Source organism: Zea mays, chromosome 1, assembly GCF_902167145.1.
Source record: "Zea mays cultivar B73 chromosome 1, Zm-B73-REFERENCE-NAM-5.0, whole genome shotgun sequence".
Lineage (NCBI taxonomy): Eukaryota > Viridiplantae > Streptophyta > Magnoliopsida > Poales > Poaceae > Zea > Zea mays.
Genome location: NC_050096.1, coordinates 190,404,593 through 190,424,335, shown reverse-complemented (window position 1 = coordinate 190,424,335; position 19,743 = coordinate 190,404,593). Strand labels below are relative to the sequence as shown.

The following is a 19,743-nucleotide window of genomic DNA, read 5'->3' as shown; positions in this document are numbered from 1 at the left end:
GAGCCGACACCGCCTCTGTCCGCGCCACCGCTACCTCCGGCTTTAGCTCATCGAAGAGCGGCCGAAGGTCCCGAAACTGAGCAAGAGAGGTCTCGAACAGCAAAGCCGACCGAGCCAAGGGACTCCTACGCCTCCGAGATACGGATACCTCACTCGTCACCTTCCACGCAAAGACACTCACGCTCGGTTAAGTGGTGCTGCAAGCCGACAGGCAAGTCTTAGTGCTCGAAATGAGGAGAAAACGCAGCTTTATACTTGAATACCCAAGTGTTCAGGCCTCGACAGCCACAAAGAACATAAACATATACTTGGGGTAACTATGCTACATGGACTTAGACGTCGGCAGCACCCTCGGCGGTTCTCCCGACCTACGACAAATGTCTAAGTACTTGAAGCAGTTACATTTTGCTCAGGCAAAAACTAGTATATCCCCCTACCAACGGGGCCCTAGTTCCATTCCCACGGGAATGAACTACCTCCACACCAGAGGGCCTGCGGGACAACAAGCTCTAGGTGGCTCGCCGGCGACCGCAGCACCAGCAGCGCGACAACGACCTCCGCCTCAGACGGCTAGAGAGCAGTAGCAATTGCCTCGGGGCAAACGCTACTGCGAGAAGGCCCTCGTTCACATCCCCTCACAGGGGACGAGAACCAGCCATCAAAGCCAAAGAGCCGGAGGTCCAATGGCGGGGAAGTTGACGCTCTCGTCGGCAGAGGCAACCCCTTCCGCAGAGGAAGCCTCACCTTTGGCGACCACCACCCCGGTACCGACGACAGCGGCCACCTGCCCACCAATGCCGCGCCGGCATACGGCGGCCGCCCCAAAGCGCACCGGCAGGTCCTCACTCCCGTCTTCGCCAACGAGAACAGGACCGTCCCAGAACACGAGCGCCGCCCTCGCGGCGTACGACGTGTTGTGTGACCCCCCGGTACGACTGGCGGCGCAGGGAGGACCTGGTCGTGGCCGGCCCACATTCCGCCCCAGCGGTGGGAGGCGGCACCGGAAGCGGCACCAGAGCCGCCCTAGCCAGAGAGCCGGACACACGGCAGCTGACAGCGCCACAGACGGCGAACGCCCTACTCCCCCCATCACTGAGGGAAGGAGCGGGCCGCTGCCCGCGCGGAGGCAGGCCCCACCGCGGCGCACCCTCTCCCCTAGCGCGGATGATGAACATCCTTGAAGCTGAGGGTGGAGGGTAGGCCACAGCCAGGCTCGCTCTTCCCCACCACAAGGCCTACGGTCATCACCCTGGACGACCATTGGTGAGGAAATGCAGCCGGGCTACGTGATAAAAATCCTTGAAGCCGAGCGATGGATGAAAGGTGCCGACCTCCACGAGGCCACGCTCCTCCAACGGCAGCGAGAGCAAGGTAGCACAAGTGCACCCCATCTGGGGGCTCGCAAGGAGGAGGGGCGCGGTGCATGAGAGGAGTGCGAAGGCATGGCTACTGCCTGGGGGATTGATCCCCTTTTAAAGGCAGATCTCCTCACTTGCACCCCCAAGCGTCACGGGCAAAGTCTCCACTGATGCGCTCCAGGGTTCTCACCCCACGACACGATGGCTGGGTCCCACGCGCCATGCGCGCTGATCCGAAACGCTAAAAAGGCGAACCACCGCAGACAAAGCTTGTAACCGCCCCACGGTTACAAGCGCTCCCCCCATCCTCGCCGAGACCAGTGGGCGGAAGGGCGGACCACCGTGCGAGCGGCATGAGACCGCACCACGGTCGTACGCCCTTTCGGCCCCGCCGCATCCAGCGGTCCAGCATGGAGGCATGGACCCACACGTCATGTAACCAGCGCGCCGGTTACAACGTGCAAGAAACTCATCCTGTGGTACGTGTTCTTGACCTGTGGGGGGTGTGAGACGACGGCCTAGACCACTCACGAATTCATCATAGCATCCTCCATGCGCCTCATCCTATGGTACGTGTTCTTGACCTGTGGGGGGTGTGAGACAGCAAGAGTGAGCTCACATACGTTCATTGCTCAACAAGTTGTGGGGAATAATGTGCATGAACTCGCCAAAGGTGGGAGCTCACGTGAAGTGTAAGGCTTACCAAAGAGGATGGTTAGATCTGAGCATTGCTTTTAAAGTTGGTCAAAATTTTATTAGCAATTACTAAGTATAAGTAAATACCAACCCAATTAAGTAGTAGAACAAAAGTAACCACATCACCTGCGATGCAATGCATATGACAAATTGAATTTAGTTCCATAAGTTAATCATGTCAGGGTCCGAGCTGCTCATGACCGTGAGCACGGCTAGTATACCAGTTTTACACTCTGCAGAGGTTGCGCATCTTTACCCACAAGTCATGTTACCCATTTGCCATAGGGTTGTACGGGCCCCATACACCTCTACCAAGGAAGCGAGGCAAGGTAACACTACGAGGCCTTTACAAAGTTCCACTAGCTTCAGAAAACCCGCTATAGTTTATAGGAAGCTCCAATGCAGGGATCCCTTGCCTGACCGCCATCGCAGCAAAATCAACCAAGAGGACCTCCCTACACTGACCACTCCCCTACTGCCCTTGCCCCTTTCGGGTAAGGTAGTCCTCCACTAGCTTTCCTAATTAATCAGCCAAGGGCGTCCATAAACCCTTATGGTAGCACTGTTTTCCCGGGTGGTCGCTCCATGTTCCAATTAACATAATGATCTTATCATGAACAGTAAATAACAACGGATAACAAAAGTATAATCATGAATAATGTGTATCTCAATACCCAAAACCACATATAGCACTAGCAAGTACTACCCAAAAAGTTCAGTGGTAAACAAGGCATAAAGATAGTCAAACTAGGGTGACCTATTGGGTCCCATCAAAATTAACCTATGCAGATCATTATGATTAATCAGAACATGAGTAGGTAAAAAGAAGTGATCAAGGGAACAACTTGCCTGGGACTTGAGATTCCAGGTACCAACTTGCTCTTTAGGTGGCTCGTAACCTCGCACTAGTCGTAGCAATACAAACGAACATGGTATAGGAAAAATTAACATCATACCAAACATAAGAATAAACTACTTAATGATAATCTACGCGTTGCTACGAGATCGTGGATTCGAGAATCACTAAATTCGAAGTTACGGTTACCAAGTTATGGATTTATCAAGTTATTTAGCACCTAGAACAGATTAATTCAAATGGACAATTTTAATTCAAGTTTTATTGCTAAACAGAGGCACTAGATGATGAACAATATGAAAACAAAATTATTGCAACTGGAATGAGTCAATTTGGAGCTAAAATGAATTTAATATGAATTAAACAAGTTTCTAGATTTATTTTTACACTAAAAATCAATTTCTGATTTAATTCTGAATTTTTCCAAAGGCTCTGGACTAGGGCACTATTTTGCGAAAGACTAGGGGCTGACGTATAAAATTTCATAGACTCAGTCCAACCCCGTAGTGGACCGCGGGTTGATTACTTATAACTACAGGGTCTCTTTTAGAAAACGTAAACGGCGAAGGGTTAGGCTTCAATCTCAGCCGCTGGATCAACATTTGAGGGCTCAGATTATATCCGGGCTACATCGAACCGGTACGCGTTGGCCACCATACGATCACAGATCTACGGCCAGAGGGCACCCTCACCAGCTTTAACTGCGTTAGCCATTGGATCACAGATCCATGGCCCAGATCAACACGTGCGAAGGGGGTAACGCCTATCTAATCCTGGTCGCACGATCTATGATCAGTGGCCACGATCCGATCTCACAAAAAGGTATGCACAGATCAGATCAGGACCGATGCCCATCGATCCAACGGCCAGGAAGCATCCCCAACCTCCTAGCAAACTGACGGCACCCAATGGCGGTGAACAGATTCCCCGCGGTGGCGCCCATGGCCAGCGATGAGCCATCCGGCTAACACCCAGTCTATATTTCGATCCAATAGAGCTATACGAAGCTAGGGCTGCGGCGAAGTTAATGGAATTATTCTTACCGTGAATCGCGCCGTCGTGGCTTCTGTGCACGGTCTGCACGGGTTCCATGGCGGCACTTGAGCGTCGGCGAGCAATTACCCTCCCACCGAGCCTCCACTTCCCCCTACAGGGCCACGACCCCAACCCGCAAGCACGCCCCATCTTCCCAACCCGGTTACTGCGCCCACATTGGAGGTCAGACGAGAATCACCCACGGCGGAACGCCCGCACTGGTGCCCGGTCAAAAACTGGGGGTCGCGACCCTGCTTTATACATGAGAAGAATCCGACCCAGGTGCATGACGCGCGCGCCCACGTTGTTACAGGATCCCAGAAATTTCACGACAATTTCTCCTAGGTGGCTTCTGGATTCCGCGGATTCCGTTTTAGCGGCGAGTCCAACCCGAGGAAGGAGAAGACGTTCCTGGTTTTCTGGCCCGGCTGCCAGTGAGCTTGAGCGGAGGACGCGGCATCGATGCATAAGTGGGCCCACGCGTCAGTGACGCCAAACCCAAGGACGCGCGGTGGAGGCCGAGTTGGGCCGAGGGGAATTCGGCCCATAACGCAGGGATTTCTTCTTTTCTGTTTTTTTTATTTACATCCCAAATTTCCCACTTCTTCATGTTAAATTTTGAATTCCAGTTGGGTTTAAATATTCAGATTCCCATTATTATGCACTTATTACAAAAAGACAACATCATGCCATGCATTTATCTGTTTTATCTTGTTCATAAAGGATGAGCACCCCTATTTACACATTTTAACCCTACTTTCTTATTGCCTAAGAATTGGGTATTACAAATCCTACCCCCTTAACAGAAATCTCGTCCCCGAGATTTGCAAGAAAAGGGATACAATAGGTTTGGTTTAGAATTTTAGTTTCTCATTGGGTTTTGGACATCAAAGTTTTGTTCAAGTTTTTTTTCATAACAGTTAGTAGACGATTTGGAATATATGGATATTGTATGTCTATCCATCTATTATGTCGCAGGAGGTACGGTTATGGCAAGGGTATAATAAGGACAGACTTCATCCAGAACTGTGGACCTTGATTCCACTGGTGATTCAACTTGATCTTTGAAGACTTGAGTTGATGCTTATCCTTCTTTGACGTGGTTGGTCTTCTTTGGCCTTTCTTCTTGGAGTTGCCATCCAAGTTAAGGACATATAGTTAGGATAGCCAGGGTACACGAGGTAGGTAGGTTTGAACAAAGTTTTACTTTGCTTTTAGGACAAATGGACTAAGTAGCCTGTGAGGTAGGTTATGTTGTTTGTTCACGGACGAGTTGGCCTGTCGTTCTTAATTTAGTGCATAGTGCAATAATTTAAAATATGTTTTATAGGGGTAGAGTCTCATTTATTTTACCACTATCAACTGGTTAAGGGATTGACCTTAGGTTAGCTCAACTTAAGGTTAGACTTCGTTAGGTTAGATTAATCCATCACATTAGATTAGATCTAGGTTAGATGGTTATGACTAGATAAGATATCATTAATTTGGATTAGATCATGGTTGTTAAACTAGGGTGGATAAGTATGCTTATTAGGATAAGATGGATCTATTAAGATAAGAAAGAATATTGTAAGATAAGATGGATCTAGTAAAATAAGAGAGAATCTTTTAAGATAAGAGGGATCTATATGAAATAGATAATCTGAGTTGTTTAGTTATCCTATGAATTCTATTTATGTTTATATGTATATGCAGATGTAATCGTGGACATTACTCCACAACTCATCACACTCAATCAAAGATCCAAATCAGACAAGTATCATAAGAACAAACATTTGTGTGCATAGATATCTATAAAAATAGTTTTGTTTTTGTTCCTAAGAGTAGGTCTCATATTCTTAAAGGTCACTTTAGGTACAGTATTTCAAAGTGTGAATCCACATTTGTCTTTTAGAAAGAAAAGATAAGAATAATCAGAGTAAAGCAGAAATAGATGAGAATAGATTAAGAAAAGTTTAGAAAGAATCAGAGTAGCAGAGGTAAGTAAATATTGGTTGTCCAGTCTTATCTAGGTTGCGTCCTACAGTCAACATTCCTCTAATACCACTTCTGTCACACCCGGGTTTTAGGGGCACCAAGACCGGGCGCGAACATAATCACCAGGTGTGTTGGGACCAAGTCTCACACATATGATGAATCATGGCACTGGATCGAATGTCACATCTTTACTATTTAATAGAAGTTATATACAAAATAAATAAATAAATAAATAAATACATTATAAGGAGACAACGGTCCAGCAACCCAAAGTTGACTGGGAGACGACGGCCTAGACCACTCACGAACTCATCATAGCATCCTCCATGCGCCTCATCCTGTGGTACGTGTTCTTGACCTGTGGGGGGTGTGAGACAGCAAGAGTGAGCTCACATACGTTCATCGCTCAACAAGTTGTGGGGAATAATGTGCATGAACTCGCCAAAGGTGGGAGCTCACGTGAAGTGTAAGGCTTACCAAAGAGGATGGTTAGATCTGAGCATTGCTTTTAAAGTTGGTCAAAATTTTATTAGCAATTACTAAGTATAAGTAAATACCAACCCAATTAAGTAGTAGAACAAAAGTAACCACATCACCTGCGATGCAATGCATATGACAAATTGAATTTAGTTCCATAAGTTAATCATGTGAGGGTCCGAGCTGCTCATGACCGTGAGCACGGCTAGTATACCAGTTTTACACTCTGCAGAGTTGCGCATCTTTACCCACAAGTCATGTTACCCATTTGCCACGGGGTTGTACGGGCCCCATACACCTCTACCAAGGAAGCGAGGCAAGGTAACACTACGAGGCCTTTACAAAGTTCCACTAGCTTCAGAAAACCCGCTACAGTTTATAGGAAGCTCCAATGCAGGGATCCCTTGCCTGACCGCCATCGCAGCAAAATCAACCAAGGACCTCCCTACACTGACCACTCCCCTACTGCCCTTGCCCCTTTCGGGTAAGGTAGTCCTCCACTAGCTTTCCTAATTAATTAGCCAAGGGCGTCCATAAACCCTTGTGGTAGCACTGTTTTCCCGGGTGGTCGCTCCATGTTCCAATTAATATAATGATCTTATCATGAACAGTAAATAACAACGGATAACAAAAGTATAATCATGAATAATGTGTATCTCAATACCCAAAACCACATATAGCACTAGCAAGTACTACCCAAAAAGTTCAGTGGTAAACAAGGCATAAAGATAGTCAAACTAGGGTGACCTATTGGGTCCCATAAAAATTAACCTATGCAGATCATTATGATTAATCAGAACATGAGTAGGTAAAAAGAAGTGATCAAGGGCACAACTTGCCTGGGACTTGAGATTCCAGGTACCAACTTGCTCTTCAGGTGGCTCGTAACCTCGCACTAGTCGTAGCAATACAAACGAACATGGTATAGGAAAAATTAACATCACACCAAACATAAGAATAAACTACTTAATGATAATCTATGCGTTGCTACGAGATCGTGGATTCGAGAATCACTAAATTCGGAGTTACGGTTACCAAGTTATGGATTTATCAAGTTATTTAGCACCTAGAACAGATTAATTCAAATGGACAATTTTAATTCAAGTTTTATTGCTAAACAGAGGCACTAGATGATGAACAATATGAAAACAAAATTATTGCAACTGGAATGAGTCAATTTGAAGCTAAAATGAATTTAATATGAATTAAACAAGTTTCTAGATTTATTTTTACACTAAAAATCAATTTATTTAATTCTGAATTTTTCCAAAGGCTCTGGACTAGGGCACTATTTTGCGAAAGACTAGGGGCTGACATATAAAATTTCATAGACTCAGTCCAACCCCGTAGTGGACCACGGGTTGATTACTTATAACTACAGGGTCTCTTTTAGAAAACGTAAACGGCGAAGGGTTACGCTTCAATCTCAGCCGTTGGATCAACATTTGAGGGCTCAGATTATATCCGGGCCACATCGAACCGGTACGCTGTGGCCACCATACGATCACAAATCTACGGCCAGACGGCACCCTCGCCAGCTTTAACCGCGTTAGCCATTGGATCACAGATCCACGGCCCAGATCAGCACGTGCGAAGGGGGTAACGCCTATCTATCCTGGTCGCACGATCTATGATCAGTGGCCATGATCCGATCTCAGAAAAAGGTATGCACAGATCAGATTAGGACCGATGCCCATGGATCCAACGGCCAGGAAGCATCCCCAACCTCCCAGCAAACTGACGGCGCCCAACGGCGGTGAACAGATTCCCCGCGGTGGCGCCCATGGCCAGCGATGAGCCATCCGGCTAACACCCAGTCTATATTTCGATCCAATAGAGCTATACAAAGCTAGGGCTGCGGCGAAGTTAATGGAATTATTCTTACCGTGAATCGCGTCGTCGTGGCTTCTGTGCACGGTCTGCAGGGACTCCATGGCGGCACTTGAGCGTCGGCGAGCAATTACCCTCCCACCGAGCCTCCACTTCCCCCTGCAGGGCCACGACCCCAACCCGCGAGCACGCCCCATCTTCCCAACCCGGTTACTGCGCCCACATTGGAGGTCAGACGGGAATCACCCACGACGGAACGCCCGCACTGGTGCCCGGTCAAAAACAGGGGGTCGCGACCCTGCTTTATACATGAGAAGAATCCGACCCAGGTGCATGACGCGCGCACCCAGGTTGTTACAGGATCCCAGAAATTTCACGACAATTTCTCCTAGGTGGCTTCTGGATTCCGCGGATTCCGTTTTGGCGGCGAGTCCAACCTGAGGAAGGAGAAGACGTTCCTGGTTTTCCGGCCCGGCTGCCAGTGAGCTTGAGCGGAGGACGCGGCATCGATGCATAAGTGGGCCCACGCGTCAGTGACGCCAAACCCTAGGGCGCGCGGTGGAGGCCGAGTTGGGCCGAGGGGAATTCGGCCCATAACGCAGGGATTTCTTCTTTTCTGTTTTTTATTTACATCCCAAATTTCCCACTTCTTCATGTTAAATTTTGAATTCCAGTTGGGTTTAAATATTCAGATTCCCATTATTATGCACTTATTACAAAAAGACAACATCATGCCATGAATTTATCTATTTTATCTTGTTCATAAAGGATGAGCACCCCTATTTACACATTTTAACCCTACTTTCTTATTGCCTAAGAATTGGGTATTACACGAGGCCTCGGGGGCTACACCCGGCGGGTGCGCTCGCGCGCACCCGCCGGAACAAAGTACAACCGAGAAAGGTCGGTCCCCTCACAGAAAGCGCGACAAAGCCACCAAGCGAGTGCCAACACTCCCTTCGAGGCTCAGGGGCTACTGTCGGGTACCGTAATTAGGGGTACCCCCAATGCTCCTAAAACTCGGCTGGTAAACATCCTCAGTGCGATCCATAAAGACTGATGGGTGCTGTTCAGGCCGAGGCCTCAGCTACCAAGGGACGCGGTCTCGCCTCACCCGAGCCCGGGCTCGGGCGAGAACGGTAGCTTCGGACGAATTCACGCCTCGCCCGAGGGCCTCCTCGGGCGGGGGGGCGCACCCTCGGCTCAAGCCCAGCTCGGACAGGCTTCGACGTGAAGCAACCTTGGCCAAATCGCCTTACCAGCCGACCTTATCGCAGGCGCATTCAATGCGGGAATCGCCTGACACCCTGTCCTGACACACGCACCTCAGTCGGCAAGGTCGAAGTGACCGCAGTCACTTCGCCCTTTCAGTGACCGATCTGACAGGAAAACAGCGTCGCCCGCCTCGCTCCGACTACTGTTCCAGTCACCCGGCAAAGACTGACAAACCGCTGAACTCGACCTCGGGCGCAACGGGGAGCTCCGCCTTGCCCGACCCCAGGCCTCGGCCTCGGGAGGAATCACGTCCTCGCCCGACCTTGGCCTCAGCCTCGGGAGAAATCTCCGCCTCGCCCGACCCTGGGCTCGGACCGGCCACGTGTCAAGGGATCCATCATTACCCTACTCCTAGCCAGCTCAGGCTACGATGGAACAAGACTGGCGTCCCATCTGATCGCCCCGGTAACTGGTAATGATGGCTCCCCGCGTGCGTCCATGACGTCGGAGGTTCACGGCCCCCTACGGAAGCAAGGAGACGTCAGCAGGATCTTTGCCACGCCGCCAGCTGTGCTTCTACAAGACTCAGGCACTCCTCCGACAGCCACGTTAGTATATACACAGGGCTCCGACAACCACGTTAGCATGTACACAGGGCTCATGCATCTCTCTGCCAGACACGTTAGCGCATCGCTACACCCCCATTGTACATCTAGACCCTCTCCTTGCATCTATAAAAGGGAGGTCCAGGCCCCTCCTAGAGGGGGTTCGCGCGAGGCAACAAACGAAGAGAGGAGGGTCGGCAAGGCCGCAGACAGAGGAACGAAACCTCTCGCTCTCGCCCTCGCTCTCCCTCTCGCGACGCTTGTAACCCCTACTACGAGCACACCCCCGGGTGCGAGATAATACAAGCCCCGTTTCTCCCTTGTGTTCCATCTTGCACCGACCCATCTGGGCAGGGACACGCAGCGACAAATTTACTGGTCGGTCCAGGGCCCCCCTGGTTCCGAAACGCCGATATAATTATAACAGCAATGAACAGTAGCAATCCTAGTACATGAAAACATGAAACATAGCTACTCAAGTCCATTTGAGAATTAAACATGGCTAGTAGATGAAAAAGGCAGATTAGACACATAAACATGATTGTTTATATTAAAATATTGCTCTCAAAATAACGGGTTGCTGCACTAGACAACCCTCCAACACTAAAGGGTGATCAAAGATCCTTGACTAACATGACAGTCCAATCTTACCAAATCAGGGTTTTAGATTAAATATTATGAGCCTAGAAATCAAGCATGAATATCAAGATCAAAACAGTGTGCATAGGAATTAAGAAACAGTAATGAACTTAAATAATCAGCCTGCACAATAGTAAAAGATGACTAGGCACAATATCAATACTGAAAATAACAACACACTAAAACCTAGACTATCACGTTGTCTCACTACACCGCTATCATCATCGAACGCATAAATTCACCCACAAATTTTGCAATCACAACCAAGTAAATAATACTACCAGATTGTACAAAATTATTCAATAAGTAAAGCGAGACAATGGGTAACTCACAGCACGTAGATTGTCTACGTGGGAAGACTAACTCAGCGAACACGAGGTTCTGTCCCAGAAAACCAATTCCGCCACCCACGTCTGGACCTGCGCGGCGGGAGGTTGACGGAGATACAGAAGCCGCTGCTGAAGCCGTAGGAGACGTCCATGGTACTAGACCGAGAAGAGGAACACCGCGCAGAAGGGAGCCCAAGCACCAGGTCATGGTGGACACAGACTAGAGAAGAATCTCGGCACCAGAGAAGTGCACGAATCCGACAACAGAGCACAGATAACCCACGCTGCGCAAGCACAGCACCACTTCCTCCCACTTTGAACCACTACCAGTAAGAATACCAGGGAACGAACTGGTCGTTCCAGTTCTCACCGAAGCAGCAAACACGGAGAGAGGAAGAAGAACATCCGACTCCCGAGCCAAATCCTAAGAGAGGGGATACGCACCCATACTTACGGAGCAGCCCGTACACCAAACTTGGAGGCTGCTGAACAGAGGGGAAGCGCCAGAAGGGGCCGTGCAAGCCGGCCAAGCCATTGAGCCTGCCACCACCACTCTTGTTCCTGTGGCTGTCGACGCCCAGCCACTGAGGTACCCTAGCTGGTTTTTACCAGCCATGGCCGGTGGGCTGCTCGGCCTCCAGGCCTTGTAGCCGCCCACCCGGTCGGCCTCCCTTGTTTTTTTTTTAATTCATTTCCCTATTTTCAATAATAAAAATAAAAGGGAAAATCCAAAATGAACAGCACCATGTTCATGGCGGAGGCAAAGAAACTGAAGACCGTGCGTGATCGACCTCGTGGATTCTAGTTTCTGATTCCTGAAGCCTGCCTCGGCAGGAACTGGTGGCGGAGGTTAGAGGCAAGGCAATCACATGCTGAGAAGCTCAGATCGTCACTGACAGAACAGAAAAAGGGGATGCCATTAACTGTTAAACTTTCGAACACCATCAGCTAGCCTCTCATGAGCATAGTATAAACTAAACACGGCGGAGCCGAGCAAAACTTCGTGCTTCGAAGTCTCGACAAGGTGTCTGTCGGTTCTCTTCTCACCACAAGAGCGTCAGCCCAGCCGACGAGACAGCAACAAGCGGCAAGCAACGGGCACCACCGACTCGGTACGACGAGCTCTTCTCTTGCGTCTTGGCCTTCACGCTCGCGGACTTCCCTGACGCTGGGCTGGGGGCAGGGCCGGTCCTGAGATTTCGGGAACCCGGGGCGAAATCAAAAATTTGGGCCTTTAAAACTTCATCTATAATTTTTTTACTTTCTTCTAAGCACATCAACAAAAAAAATTTATGATAAAAAACTCAAATATATCAAAATAAATTCAAATATGTTTACATATTACCTCAAAATTTTCTTATAACATTTTTTGATGTGAAGTCGTTGATAATAGTGTTGCTATCAACCTTGTCCAATAATTTCTTGAGACGTTGTTGAGACATTGTTGAACTTAAATAGTTCTTCAACAATTTCAACTTTGAAAAGCTTCTCTCAGCTGATGCAACAGTTAGAAGCACAGTAAATAATATCCGGTAAGCGATTGAAATATTTGGATACGAATCCATGTGCCGAACATACTCAAAGATCTCCATAGAAGACATTGGACTTTCAGGTAAACTTAGCTTCAAGCAGTTGAAGTCGTGACCTGTGTTGTGATTCCGTGAACAAGCAGCACAGCAGGCCTAGGGACCAGCAAGAAGATGGCAGGACTGCAATGTGAGGTGATCATATGGCAAGGGCGGAAAGCACAGGGCACAATCGTGCAAGGGCAAGGCTTTCGCGTGCGTTTGCGGCGGCCGACGGTGATTAGGGATTTTTTTATTCCAATTACCGTGGTGTCTAGGCAGTTGAATCGACATGGGCCTAATTGGATTAGTTTTACCTGGACCTGACCATAATACGTATATACACTGTATGTATATTTAGGGTGGGGCCCCTGAAATTTTGGGGCCCGGTGCAGCCGCTCCGGTTGCCCGCCCTCAGGACCGGCCCTGGCTGGGGGCGACATCGTCAGAGGCCTTGCCGCCTTGGCGTCCGGGGCGGGGACAGGGGAAGGGGCCGGCGCCAGCGGGGAGTCGCTTTGAAGATTTGCACCGGCAGGAGCATCTGGCTGACCTCGTACACCGCGACGGGGCGGGTGGAGTACACGCTGCTGCTGATCTTGGGGCCGGACCACCCCGACTTCACCCGGACGGTACCCATGTCATAGGTGAGGTTTAGCGTGTACTGCGAGCCGGCGAGGGTGGCCACCCGGCCGTGGCTGCTCAACCGGTCGAACTCCGCCCAGCGCGTGGTACGGGAGCAGCGACCGGAGCTGAGGTTGCCCAGCGCCATCTCCCCGCCGAGCGCCGCGAAAGCAGAGTCCTTGGGCACGAAGACGGTGATACCTTGCTTCGTGCTGTTCACTCGATGACGTCAGTCTTCTGCAGGCAGTCCAGGAACGTGTGCAACCTCCGTGAGGTCCACGTGGTGCGGCGCGGGCGTGGGTAGGGCTGACAATGGGCCTTAAATTTTACACTATAAAACTTAAGGATCGAATCGAATTAGGGTTGGGCTTTGTTTCTATTCATTTTTGAACTAGAAATAATTTAAGGCCTTAACAAATTGTGAAGTGGCATTTGGATCGTGATCCATTACCACCCCTAGGCGTGGGTAGACCTGAAATCTGTGCCGGACCGACACGGCACGAGCCCACCGTGTCTTAGGTCTTAAGTGTTTGGACCGACACGGTCCTTAATATTTTTGACCCGGGTTATACTGGGTCAAACACTTAAAATCTAAACCTGGCACGGCACTAAAGCACGTCGTGCTTCTCTTGGGCTGGGCTGGCCCAGACACGACCCACAACCAAGTAAGCTATTTTGAGGAGAACAACATATATATATATATATATATATATATATATATATATATATATATAACGAAGTCTAATATATTTTTGTTGTCACGCTTTTACAGATCTTTTCGCTGTCGGGCCGGTCCAAACACGGTCCAGTCACTCGTGTCGGGCCGGGCGACACGATGGGTTGAAAATCAAAGCCCAGCACAGCTCTGTATTCATGTCATGTGGGAAACAGATATCCCTCGGGTCCACTAGAAGGCGAGAAGGCCTCGCGAAAGGCCTTGGGCCCATTATTTCGCAAGGCCACCCCTTCGTGGGCCAGGGGAGGAATCTCTGGTAGAATGGATCGGCATAAGATCGGATCGACTCGAGCCATTGCGGTTCGCTGAATTCAAGCGCTATCCATAGCAGTGATCCAATTCTCCCGCGCAGTGTCCTCAGACGTCAGAAGTGAAAGATGATAAGTCGGCGAGATTATAGAAAGATAGGCTCAGTCGGTTCACTATTACTTAGGCGCACGTTGTTATCATATCCGCATGTAACGCCCCACGGTCGAGTATATAAGGCCTAGGGGCACCCCCTCAAACAACAACCCACTCATTAACCGTCTACTCAGCTCTCTAGCATCCTTCATACTAGAGAACTCTTTTGTAACCCACCACATAAAAGATCCACACCAGGACGTAGGGTGTTACGCCTCTCAAAGCGGCCTGAACCTGTATAAAATTGTCCACTGTCTCTCGTGCATCTAGTACGAACCATCGAGCTACAGTCGGTAACACCGTCCTACTTCGAAAAGCACCTCGAGGGGCAACCCCAGGTGCGCGGTCAGACCCAAAACACCGACAGCTGGCGCGCCAAGTAGGGGGTGTGTCACTGATCCAAGCTAGCTCAATGGCCATCACTTTCCAGCACAAGATCGTTCTCCGCCCTGGATCCGTGTTCTGCTTCAGAACCATCTCATCCGTGGCAGACAAAGAAGGGACTCTACATCGAATAGCGGATCCGCCGGAAAGAAAGCCTTCCATGATAATCTCCAGGAAAGCCAGAATGAAGCAGGGAACAGGGCAACCACCAACGCTCCGGGCGAAGACTACTTCCTACAGGCCAGGAGCAGAGAATTCGTCCACCCGAAGAACCTCGTTGTCCACCTCATCCACGGACAAATGGACACGGATCACAAGGAGAAAAGAAACAAACAAGATGAAAGCCCGCCAAGCTGCTCTTCTGGTACCTCCACCCTCAAAGGAGAACAGAAAGAAGCTTGTCGCCACGACAACCCCATTCTACCCCGACATCCTCTTCATAGAGGGGAGAGTGGAATCGTCCCTCGTCTCCTACGATGAACCAACCGTGCCTGGGGAGGAACCTCCTCAGCGGGAAGCTCGTCGATGAAGGAACCGAAGCCGAAATGTTCGGCGACATCATGAAGCCGGAGAACTGGACCCGGCGCAGCCTGTATCACGAGATGAGATCTCAGAGGTGAGAGAAACTCTAGATGAGCAAGTCTTCAGGGAAAGAAGGAATTCCCACCAACGAGATCGTCGGCAAGCTCAAGAGCAGGCCGAACAGGAGGCGAGACAACGTCGAGAAAACCCTCTCTTTGGACGAAACTTGAACCCCGACTTCGCCCGAGCCATGAACACACCAAGCGAGGTTGGTGGAGTGCTGGCTCGGATAGCCGATGGCCTCCCCCGGACTCCAGACGCCGAGGGCTATCAGCGGCTGCTCACTCGGGCAGCTAACCATCTTCTACCTCTCGCTCATCCTCCGAGCGATCTACGACACGCCATCAACAGTCGACGGGATGCGCGGAGTTCCATCAATGCTTCGCGAGAACGAGATTCGGCGCCGAGAAGAGTATGATCGGGATCACGACATCCCTGCACGGAGTCAGGCCCAGGGTTGAGTCGGCGACAGCCTCAACTGGCGGCACGACCCGAGGATGATCGAGGCAGCACATCGACAACTCCCCTCCCTAGGACCGACACCACAATCGTCGACAGGAGGACACATGTGGAGTATCGGCGCTCGCTCCTTGTCTTAGGGCCATTCAGTGCCCCCCTAACTTCAAAGTCTCCAACATTGACAAATACGAGCCTAAGCAGGACCCAGGAGGCTGGTTGGCCGTCTATACCACCGCTGCCCAGGTCACTGGGGCAACCGAAGATGTGATGACTGCGTACTTGCCCATCGTCCCTGGGCAAGATGCGCTGCAATGGCTACGACACCTACCTCGACACTGCATCGACGACTAGAGCGACTTCAGTCGGTGCTTCATCGCCAACTTCCAATCTCTCTCTGACAAGTCAGCGTAGCCATGGGACCTCAAATCCATCAGGCACCAAGGGGATGAGACTCTCCGGTCATACCTCAAAAGGTTTCAGACCATGAGAAATCGTATTCCCGAGGTTGCGGAAGCAGCGGTGATCGAGGACTTCTATCGAGGATCTAATGACTCGGCCTTCGTCCGAGCCATACTGCAAAAGGCGCCGACTACCTCCAAACAGCTGTTCAGGGAGGCGGACCTCTACATCACCGCCGACGAATGGGCTCAGGACCTCATCGGAGGAACAAAGCCTGCACCACCGGCACCACGACGCGACGTGAACCAGCAACCCGACAAGCATTGGGAGAAGATGCCTCGTGACGAAGTCCACGCCGCCGGACCACCCGTCTCTCGTGTCCGAGGGGCACCCCGTGGAGGCGAACGAACATTGGACGACATCCTCGACGCCCAATGCCCGTACCACAAGGACATGCGCCACACCCTCCGGAACTGCAGAGACTTCAAGCACTCCATTGGGAACAGCCGACCCTTCCAACCTCTGCCACCTCCCCCACCACGAGGAGGACCCGGAGAACCTCGACAACCTCAGCAGCAGGAAGGGGGAGGAGATGGAGCATTCCCCCGCATCGATGGAGAAGTAAACGTCATCTTCGACGGACATGGGTCACAAGAGAACAACAGGCAGCAGAAGCTCAATGATCGTCAGATACTGGTGGCGGTCACCAGCGCTACCGCCCCGTATCGATGGTCCGACACTACACGACGGTTCCCTTACAGCGACCTACGGTTGGTTGCTAAAACGACCTTCAGCGACCTACGGTTGGTCGCTAAAAACTTTTAGCGACCCATAAGGATGGTCGCTGTAAGTGCCGTCGCTAAAGGCTTTAGCGACCGACATCTTTTTAGCGACCGACCGTCCGTTGCTAATATTGTATATTTAGCGACCAATCGTAGGTTGTTGTACTATAGATTTAGCAACCAACCGTAAGTCGCCATACTATACATTTAGCAACCAACAGAAAGTCGCCCTTTTTACAGTTGTTATTAATAATAATATACATTTAATTAAGCACCACAAATCATAGATTTTTATACACAAATCATAAAGACATACACAGTTAATCAGTATACCACAGTCATAGATCCATCACATAAACACAAAAGCACCACAATTATATATTCACAAAAGCATCACAATTATAATATCATTCACAACTAGATCACTAATGTTTCATATCACTCCAACTATTGTTCAAAAGCCCACAACTATATCACTCTAGCTGCTCCAGAGCTGATCAGTCACAAAAGCACCAAAGCTACACTGATGCTTCAAGCTGTTCAAAAGCCTTCAGACAACCACTCCAGCTTCTTGTATCCTCCTGTTTTAAGGTACAAGCTTTCTTTGTCCAGAACACCCTAGACAAAAGTACATCAAATTAGTATATTGTTACTGCATTTGCAAATAAAAATACAGTTTTGATGCCTTATCTACCTCCACTAGATGGTGTTGCAGCCTTATGATGGAATGAATTTGCTTCTGGAATGCACAATACTTCATGTGCAACAGGCCCCCAAAAATAGCAACTCCTGCAACACATCATAAGTTTATTTTTTAAGTAAGACGAAGCAATCCACAAGTTCATATGTATATGACTTTGATGAAAGTGAACCAATGGATTTCAAATAACAAGCATTTAAGCTCAACATGACCTGATTTATCCAAAACAATAAGAATTTGCGAACATATAAGACATGTAGGCATCTGCCAACAAAATTCTAACAAAGAGTTAACATATTACTTGCATGTGAGTTGAACGTATTATTTGCATGTGTTTTATTCTTCCCCGCAAATAAACTTCTTTTCATGTACTAACAACTTATTTTGCAATCTTAACAAAGACATATTCTAAGAATTACAAAAGATCGACTATAACGGTACAGCTCACTTGACTCCACATCTGAACACAAGGTAGAACAATGCAAAAGTAGCATGTATCCTTTCCTGATTCAGGATACACATTAGGCCTTATTTGGCTGCACTCTAATCTACCCTAATCCACATGTATGGGGTGGAACCACACCACTAAATGTTTATCGGGGTGGATTGGAGTGCAGCCAAACAAGCCCAAAGTTGCATCGAGAAACAAGGAGCAGCTATACACCAATAGTTTAAGCCTTAAGGATGCACAAGTAAAGTGAAATGCAAACCTTCTGTTTTGAGTGATAGCAGTAAGTCATCAAGACCTGGAGCCTTTATAAGATCTTTATGAACAAGCAATGTCTCCTGCAGAAAACAAAGGCAAATTATGTTATATCTGAATATGAAATAAGTTTATCTAGACTTACGACATAATGGTACAATCATCATTTTCATAATATATTACGCTCACCTTTAGTAAATCAGCAATTTCTTCTCTACTTGTAACAAGGCCAATAAGTTTTTCACCCACGTTGCTAGGAATGGCACCAGTTATAACCTATAAGAATTTTTTCAGGAAACGAATCTAAAAACATGTCATATCAGCATGAGAAAATACCTTATGCAATACTTTGTTTGATCTCATGGCTTCTTTTCCACCTTTCAAGAGAAGACCATTGCCACTTCGAATCGCTAAAGATGCAATCTACATAATGATATGAAAGCTTAAAGATAGCTTATAAATATGCCTAAGTACTAAGCATGAACAAGTCACATGGTGAAAAGTAACTGGTAAATTACAATAAAAAACTACCTGGACCAAGGCATCAGGCCTGGACTCAAAAATAACCAATAGGACACCCAAAGGACATGATGTTTTCTCGAGAATTAAATTTTCAGCAACCTGAAAAAGGTACTCTTGCAGATGTAGTATTTATCTTTGGAAAATGTCAGCTTTTCATTAGTTAGAGTTTGTAAGAACTCACCTATGTTCTTTTGAGTATTTGGTTGATTGGGTCTTCCATACGTGCAAGAGTGCGAATGGATTTCGCGAGGACTGATATCTGTAACATGATGAAATATTAAGGTGAATTGGATGAAAATAAAAACACCAAAAGGTGAATCAGATGAAAATAAAAACACCAAGAAAAAATGCAGAACAGTCCAACAAATCAAAATGCAAGGAACATAAAATTAATAGAGTTGCGGTTATAATATATGCTGAAATGTATAATGGCGCTAGGGCTGGGCGTTCGGGTTTACCCGATATTTTGGGTCGGGCTTTTCGGGTTTTTTATATTTCGGGCTTCTAACATCTATACCCAAACCCTTACCCATAATTACAGAGAGTAGCAGGCAGTGAAACAGTGTAGTGATATTCAAAACACTCGACCAGACACCAGAACCAGATGCAGTGAAACCGTGATAGTGAAACTATATTTGTTCTCCATAGTCCATAGTTCCATTCGTGTAGTCTGTAGAGTAGGAGGCAGCAGCACGGATAGTAGGTAGGCAGTGCAGTCCTTTCTGCAAAATCGGAGCCACCGAGCCAGACTAGCTTTTGCCAGTGAGTCCAAGACGAACTATCCGAAAGCAACAGCGCAGGTCGCTGCTCCCCTAAAAAATATCGCTACAAAAATATGGTCAGATGGATACATAGAGCCCTCGCCTGCAAC

The 19,743-nt window shown here is 48.6% G+C and overlaps 1 pseudogene; it reads right to left on the bottom strand.

The window, feature by feature from the left end:
• Nucleotides 1-11,818: 11,818 nt before the first annotated feature.
• Nucleotides 11,819-16,810, bottom strand: LOC103645129 (fasciclin-like arabinogalactan protein 7; annotated as a pseudogene).
• Nucleotides 16,811-19,743: the final 2,933 nt, after the last annotated feature.